Here is a 9,383-nt window from a genome sequence, read left to right on the forward strand (position 1 = left end):
ACTGGTGCCAAGCTGTATCGGCCTTTGCCTTTTCCTTGGATAACACTGGTGGCGGGGAGAGGGAGGCTTGTATGCGCGGGGAACTGCTGGTCTTCTATAAACAACCTTGCCAGACTTGTGCCTCGGAGGGTAACTTTCTAGGTGCAACCCCATGGTGATTCATGAGAAAGGGGGTCACAATAGTTAGTACTACACCAGACAAAATGCTCACCGGAATTTCATACAGCTTTACGACATGAATTCAAATGTCACCCAGGTCGACTTTGACTTTGATCCTTTAGGGGACGATAAGATAAGTACCAATAAAGCACTGCAATCGATGAAACTGGTCAAGCACCCATTCAAAATGTTTTGCCTTGTTTCTGTAGCACTAAGGACCAAATGTTGAAACTATGACTAGAAGACTTAACGTAATTGGTTCTATTAATTATGGAGGTGATAGCAAACATTTCTACTTTGAATGGATTACTAATTGAAAATAATTGATTGCACATTTGCTTGATGATGTTTCAACCTAGATTGATTCTGGTCCCGAAGATAGATAATGAATAGCGTCCCAGTCATAACCAAATCACCATTTTTGTATAAATGCACAAGCACTACGTAATACTACATTATCTGATGTCATAAAGCCTATAGATTAAAAAAAGAGAATTTTATTTTATTTGCTTTATTTAGCAAGACATGTGAAGAACTATAGATTTCTTCATGGGCTCGAAATAAATATTTACTTTGCTTTGATAGTATGTGATTATTTCACAGTGCTATAGAAATGGTTCATGAAATTTCAAAAATCTTGTATTCTTAATATTATCGTAAATGACTAATGCATATTCTGCTGAAAGGATTCCTCACCCAGAAAACGAAAGTAGCGTAAAGAAACGAAGACAACAAAAAAGCAATTTAACGTTGTCAGTGTATTCTGATACTAATTGTCACAATTTCACAATCCTATTTTATTTTCAGTAATAACTATAATGTAGATATATTTTAGGAACCTAATAACACTTGTATTTGACGAAAATTGTAGTGTATTACGTTAGAGGAAGAAAATCAATATGTCTGACGTCTTAGAAATAGAAATTGTAACGAAAAGAGAGTTTAAACAACTTTTGCAATATAAACTGATAAAGTCCTATCGCCCTAACTCTCATATTGCACGTTGAATATTGCAAGAAGGTATCTAAAAATTTTAAGTATTAAATTTTAGTATAAAATTTGAAGTAGTTAACTGAAGCCATACACATACGTACATACATGTATACACACAGGATGTATGCGTAAATACATACACAGACACACACACACACACACACACATATATATATACACATATGATGTATGCATAAACGCATACATACATACACACATACATGCACACACATATATATATATATATACATATATATATACACATATGATGTATGCATAAATGCATACATACATACACACACACACACGCACATCTATCTATCTATCATTCTATCTATCTATTATAATATATATATAATATATATATATATATTTATTTATAGAAGGAGCTTCTACAAGACTAGAAGTGTTTCATTCAAAAGAAATCATCAGGAAGCCCTGATGATTTCTTTTGAATGAAACAGTTCTAGTCCTGTAGAAGCTCCTTCTATAAAATAAATTAATTTACTCTGCTATGTATTGAGTACCTTATTTACTGTGGTTAACCCCGACTCAACCCGGGACCTACATATATATATATGGGATGAACGGCCTATTATGGTCGTTCCTAAATTTTGCTGTTGAATTTATTAATAGTCTCTGACTATTTCCTTTTTTCCCACTAGGCCGCTGGTGGCAAATAATTTCTACTGAATTTTTTGCTACCCTATATTGATAAATTATGAATTTTCTGTTTAATTCCGAAATGGAATCGGCAACGTATATTTGCTGCCGATAAATTTGGCGCGAGTACGATGATTTGAAAATTTTAGGTCAGATATTGCCAAGACAGTAGTTGGTGCTGCCTCGTGAAAATATCGGTCCCATTCTGGCTTACTTTACTGATGAATTTGTTGGCCTATGGAAGATTAGCTTGATTTAATTTAATCAGGCTGATTTACCATTAAAAAACAAAAGAAACGATGCATTGTATAAAGTATTACAGGGTAAATGTTTTTTTAATTTTCTCCTGGTTTACGGAATTAATACCTTTTTTGCGGTTAAAGCCTTGGCTGCTATTTCTAGCGGGATGAACGGCCTATTATGGTCGTTCCTAAATTTTGCTGCTATATATATATTATATATATATACATATATATGTGTGTGTGTGTTTATATATATATGTATACACACACATATATATATATATTTATATGAAACAATTGTAGTGGCGAATATAATTTTATTTAATTTATATTAAAAATTTTTTTTATGTATTGGATTAAGTCTTTCTTTGTTTGATTTGCAAAATAGTGGTTTTGTCTCTAATTAATATTATATAATATTTTACTATAAAATTGGATTCAATCCTAAATCTGATTTTCCCTGTAAATTGGGATTTATTCCCTCATATTTATTATATTTATATATATATATATATATATATATTATATATATAAGTGCACTGCAAAATATATGTCTATCTATCTATCTGTTATATATATATAATATATATATATATAAAGAGAGGAGAGAGAGAGAAGGAGAGAGAAAGAGAGAAGGAGAGAGAGAGTGAAATTAAAGATTATGCATCAACATAAATTGGGAAGTTTTTCAATTGCCATATGTCGTGAGTAACAAGTGAACCAGGCATGTGTTCTTACTAATCAATGTAGTTACATAATTCTCCATTTTATACTTTATTTTTAGGCGCATTGAAATTTAAGAATTATAAAGTTTGTCCACATAAAAAATAATGAAAGCATTTCAATCTTTAGAAAGTGGAAAATAATATTTAGAAATATGTATGCAAAATAGAAAAGTTTGTAACTTCAGGGAGATTTGGTCGCTGTTTTTAACAGATCGAGCGACTGTGTAAAGGCGTCCTCATCAGGTTATTGTACCAAGAAATTCTCTCCCTTTGACACAAGAGGTCCTTTTTCTCTCTAGACTCTTCAAGTGGCAAGTGAAGACCTAAAAAATCGGCAAGATGGACGATTTGCTGTGGATGTTGTTTTTGAGTAGTAATGATATATCTCTTGCAAAGAAAATCAAATACAGAGAATTTAGATTCAGTTAAACGTTTTTAATTACGACATTAAAAGATTATAATCATTATTATTATTATTATTATTATCATTATTATTATTATTATTATTATTATTATATTATTATTATTATTATTATCGTTATTATTATTATTATATTATATTAATATTCGTTATTATTATTTTTTTATATTTTATTATATTATTATTATTATTATATTATTATTATTATTATTATTATTATTATAAATTGGATTCTTAAATTTATATTATGAAATTACGTTGGAGGCCTTCTCATTTTTATAGCTCCCTTTTAATTTTTACCGCTGGAATTTTATGAATTCTCTACCGCGTTACTTTTAAGATTAATTGCTTATCAACACTAATGACTTTTCGATTTCATTATGATCATACTTTCACGTAATTAATTTACCTTATTTTACGATCCTCAATATAACCATCTTGCATTTGATTATATATTTTCCCTGCATCAGAAACCAATGGGAACATTTTCAGCGTCATTATTTGCATTTACCAACTCAGTGAAAAACAATGTACGACCTGTGCTCGTCGCTTTAAGATTTCGAGCGCTGATTGAAACATGCATGATTGAGGAGCACTAATAACACAGAAACCTGTATGTAATTGTTATCACAGGTGTCAAAATTCAGTCCATCACTGTTATCGTGCGTGCAATTAATTTTAGATTGATTGAAATTTTAGCACAACTCTCTTAAGATTAGTTTTTCATTAACACCATGATAATGTTTTCCATTACGGTTATATTATCAAGGGATAAATATTGTTTTTCGTCTCTCCAGCTTACGCTTGTTAGTTTGTAATGTACTGTAAATAAACACTTGGAAGCACTCCGTCGGTTACGACGATGAGGGTTCCGGTTGATCCGAATCAACGGAACAGCCTGCTCGTGAAATTAACGTGTAAGTGGCTGAGCACTCCACAGACACGTGTACCCTTAACGTAGTTCTCGGGGATACTCAGCGTGACACAGAGAGTGACAAGGCCGGCCCTCTGAAATACAGGTACAACAGAAACAGGAAGTAAGAGTGAGAGAAAGTTGTGGTGAAAGAGTACAGCAGGGATCACCACCATCATCTGCCGGTGCCTCGTAGAGCTTCAGGTGTTTTCGCTCAATAAACACTCACACGCCCGGTCTGAGAATCGAAACCGCGATCCTATGACCGCGAGTCCGCTGCCCTAACCACTGGGCCATTGCGCCTCCACCTATAAACACACGCTCATACTCGCACACGCATTCACCATCCATCCCATAACACATACACACAGACATGCACACGCATATGTATGCTTACTCAGCATTATTTCAGAGAAAGGCTTCGTGTTAGAATTTAGACTTCATCAAACGGATAGGTAGATGTGTATGTATGTAGATATATATATATATATATATATATATATATATATATACGCCCATTTTCAATATTTTTTTTCGGAATATCGTATGTATATATATATATAATATATAATTATATATGCATAAATGTATATATTTATACATGTATATACATATATTTATATATGTATATATATGTATTTATTATTTATTATTATATAAATATATATATATATATCTTCGTGACCGACCAGACCATCAGATGTTGTTACACATCGCTGGTCACAATGCGTTCGCATTGTTTTAGCCTTCGAATGACGCCACCCCGCTGGCTAGGCGAGCAGGCCAACAGAAGAAAGAGTGGGAGAAAGAGTGGTGAAAGAGTACAGCAGGGATCACCACCCGCTGCCGGAGCCTCGTGGAGCTCTTAGGTGTTTTCGCTCAATAAACACTCACAACGCCCGGTCTGGGAATCGAAACCGCGATCCTGCGACCCGCGATCCGCTGCCCTAACCACTAGGACATTGCGCCTCCACACACACACATATATATATATATATATATATATATATATATAATATATTATATATATTATATATATATATATATATATATATATAATATATATATATATATATATATACATATACGCCTGTGGGGAGCCTATGTGTGTGTGTGTGCCTTTGTGAATCTCCCCAACCACCACTTAACCACTAGCGTTATTGTTTCTCTGTAACTTAGCGGGTTGGCAAGTACTGGACGATAATTCTTCAAGGTGATCCCCAGCATGGCTGCAGTCTAATGATTCCAACAAGCAAAAGATTAAAATAATTATCGTCAAATCTGTTTCTGCCAGTTACTGTTAATGTTATGTTTTCTCTGCTTCAGAACATCATATCTGGTCTGTTATGATAGCATTTTTTTGACATCTTGAGAGTGAGATTCATTCAGAGTGGTCTCATTCATGTTAAGAATAACTACGCTCTTCACATATCTCGAGATTCTTATATTAGCACACTCGGCATTATGCATTCTATTAAGCGCTATTGACTTTGAATTATTAAACACGGGTGTTTATGACTAGGATCATATCTTCGAGGAGTTTGCTCGATCATAGGAGACCCGGGGTTGAACAAGAACAATAGCATACTTACAATGTCGTTGATGACAACAACAACTACTAGAACGGAGACGGTGGTGCTGGTAAAAGTGACAACGGTAACAACAAGCGACCTGGTCCTTCACACAGAATAATTTAGGGAGACCTGAGATGAATTTTCTAAAGTTGTTAGTAGAGAATTTTGAACAAACTTAACATTAAAAGATTTTAGCCATCATCTGGCTGTATTTTCAGGCCACACTTCCCAATAGTGCAATCTGCAATTATTCCATTCCATGTTTCAATTTTAAAAAGCGTTAGGGTGTAATTGAAGTAAAATTTGGCTGCTATTTTTAGGAGAACGATTAACCACGAAGAGGCTCCAATATTGAAGCGGGTTTCCTCGTTAACATATGGAATATTTCGTTTTTGTAATTTAGCCTTGGGTTTTTCCTTAATGAGCTGATTTACCAGGCTACCTAATCCTACCGAAAATGTATGCACGAGACGAAATTATCTATGTCCGACGTTATCTGTGTCCGACATTTTTAGGTTGATGGAAGGAAATATAAGGAACATATGGATAATCTTTCTAGATCTTTCTAGTACATCGAGTGACCACGTAGAGATCTTTCACAGTCCATGTCTTTCTGCCTGTTTCCATGTGTTTTAGATTAACTTTTAATCGGTCAAGAAGTTTGAACTGGTTACAAAAGGGACTTGACCGAAACATAATGAAGCATAAGGAAAACCAACTTACGGAAATATTGAACAGTTGAAACAGAATGAATTCTTAAATTAAGTACTGAGATCTTCAACAATGTTCGCCATAGATCAAAGACTGTCTCCTCTGGAAGTCACTATTCGTTGACATGTTTGAACTACTGCATTCGCTCTTTCAGAACATCATACTTTGAACTCTTACACGCCAGTCACTTTCAATTAGATGAGCATAGAAATATTTTACGAGAATCTGAATAACTTTACAGGTAAAACAGTCTCCTTTATAGGCTTCTATCGCACTTCGTTTATCATTATAGTCTTCCTTTTTCTCCTGTTTATTCATATTCATTTTTCGCTTCTTTACTAATTCTAACGACTTCGTTCTTCTTAATTCCACACCTCTTACACTTTTATCGATTACCTTACTCGTTTCCAGTATATTCATGATGGAACTTTGTAATCTGCCGAAAGGCAGAGAATATGCAATTTCGAACACATTCCTTCCTTTAAACCGAGCTCGAATAATGTATACATGAAGCTATAATAGAAATTTCTTTTGATTAAACAGAAAGTGAATTACATACGATAGCTAGTGTAATCGTTTGAATCACCTTTAGGATCAAACTGGAAATTATTTTCTCAACCTTAGAATGATGAAAAGTAAAGGTTATCTTTGTTCGCTTTCAATACATAAATATGGGGCCAAAAACTTGTTATCCTAACGTATAGTGTTTACACCAATATTCTCCAGATTCTATAATAATTGTTTAGTAGATATGAATGAAGCGACATTTCTCTATTTCTCGATCGTTGAAATAGTTAATAGAGGTGTCCCAATGCATCTCCATAATATAAGAAACTTAAATTGTGTTTACTCTTGTTTGTGATTGTGTGTACCTCATAACGAAAAATATTACTGCCATCTAGACTTTTTTTCAGACATATTTTACCGCAGAAAACACTAACCAGCGTGTGTTTATTTTGCCTTAACTTCATATCAGAGAGTCTCTCCATATTGAGCCACTATCTCTCCGTATTGAGAGATCACGGCTACGGTAATATAAACATTTCATAAGAATGTCGCGGAAAAGAATGGCAAGACACACTCTTCAAGTCAAGCCGACAGGCTGAAGACCTAGGATAGACCAATAACTAGTTAGCTGGATAATATCCATAGCCTGAGTTGACCACGGTTGACAATTCAGCCAAGAAGTCTAATGGTGTTTGCTTCTGATAGGACACTATGACGGTGGTGCTCGAGAACTCTACCCCAGTGACCCTCCAATGAATACTTTGAAGGTGAGCTACGTATTAGATTGTAACCTTTCGAGATAATCATGCGCGTGACAATGCAAGAAGCGAATGCTACAAAGGGACTGGATTTGCTTTAATGGGAGTATGTGGTGTCAAAGTAATAATCCTGTATTACCTGCATAAGGTAATCCGATAATGAAATTATCTACGTCTGTGGTAGCGTAATAAATTCCTGGGAAAAATTCGTAGAACACACCAGCAAAAATACAAAACAGTACTTTAGTATATCAAGAGATACAAGCTTCTTAGACAAGAACTCATCTTGATTTTCATTGCATTTAAATAATTGAGTTTATAGAACTCAATTATTTTTATAAATAGTGTATAAAACTCAAGTGTTTGAGAAGGTTCATTCTGAAGTATCAACTACTGATTATCATTAGATGATAAGGTTTCATTTGTGGAAGATTTAACTGCTATATCTATCACGCTGACCGATGTTAATTAGGGTCTTGCGTTGGTTATGAATGTGAAAACCAGTTGGTTCATGGATTAACTCGGTTCAGCTACATACAACTAGACTGATGATATAATTCAAATTCTTGAACAAGTACGTGTTCGTTTATTTGGGGAGGGGATATAAAAGTATTTCATTTGTATAATATGTCCTGCTCCCACACACACTGCGTTGCTGTTATAGCAATAATATCTACTCTAGATACGAAAGTACTCGATCGCATGAACACCAGTACTTGGTTGGAAAGTATTGTATCTACCCCGGATGCATGAGAAGAATGCGAAGGTGTTGGCCTGGTAGTTAAGGTATTGAACACACAAGAATAATATTGTGGTTTCTGTTCCTGCAACAGACCAGGCGGTGTGTTGAGTTCTTGAGCAAAACTCTCCGTTTCATTTTACTCCAGTCCACCCGACTGTGAATGAATAACTATGCTACCCACTGGCTTCCCGTTCAGGGAATTTGTTCCGATTTCAGTCGCTTATACACGATAGAAATTAGATATTCGGCCCTATGTGAACTGGGAATCGAGAGAGTAATGTCCTGGGTTGATGATGATGAAAAATGAGTATCAAATGAAACTCGGTGTGATTTGAACTCAAAACACACAACGGCGTAATTCCTACCCGAAGAAATATTGACTGACACGTTATTAATCCTTGTTGGCTACTTTATCTTTTGCTCTATATGTTCTCCTAATCTGCCATTGCTTATAGTATGTTAAGGAAACGAAAAGAGACAGCATATGTATCCTTTAATGTTTTCTGCTATAGACACAAGGCCTGAAATTTTGGAGGAAGAGGTAAGTCGATCGCATCGAGCCCAGTACTCAACTGGTATTTAATTTATCGACCTCGAAAGGGTGAAAGGCAGAGTCGACGTCGACGGAATTCGAACTCAGAACGCAGCGGCAGACAAAACACAATTAAGCATTTCGCCGGGATGCTAACCAGTCTGCCAACTCGCCGCCTTATGTATATCTATGTATATATCTATATCTATCTATCTATCTATCTATCTATCTATATATATATATATATATTATATATATATATAATATATATATATATATATATATATATATAATATATATATATATATAGATATATATATTATATATATATATTATATATATATCTATAGATATATATATATATATATATATATATATATATATATACTTAATGCTAAAATTATTGTTGATACTGCTTTCCTTCAAGGTCAGCTTCCATACTG

The 9,383-nt window shown here is 34.2% G+C and overlaps 1 protein-coding gene across 1 annotated transcript in view; it reads right to left on the reverse strand.

Moving 5' to 3' along the window:
* LOC115217925 (metabotropic glutamate receptor 4-like) overlaps positions 1–9,383 on the reverse strand; it is a 133,846-nt gene that overhangs the window by 80,965 nt on the left and 43,498 nt on the right. The gene's annotated exons all lie outside the window — the stretch shown is intronic.

Source organism: Octopus sinensis, linkage group LG12 (genome assembly GCF_006345805.1).
Source record: "Octopus sinensis linkage group LG12, ASM634580v1, whole genome shotgun sequence".
Taxonomy (NCBI): domain Eukaryota; kingdom Metazoa; phylum Mollusca; class Cephalopoda; order Octopoda; family Octopodidae; genus Octopus; species Octopus sinensis.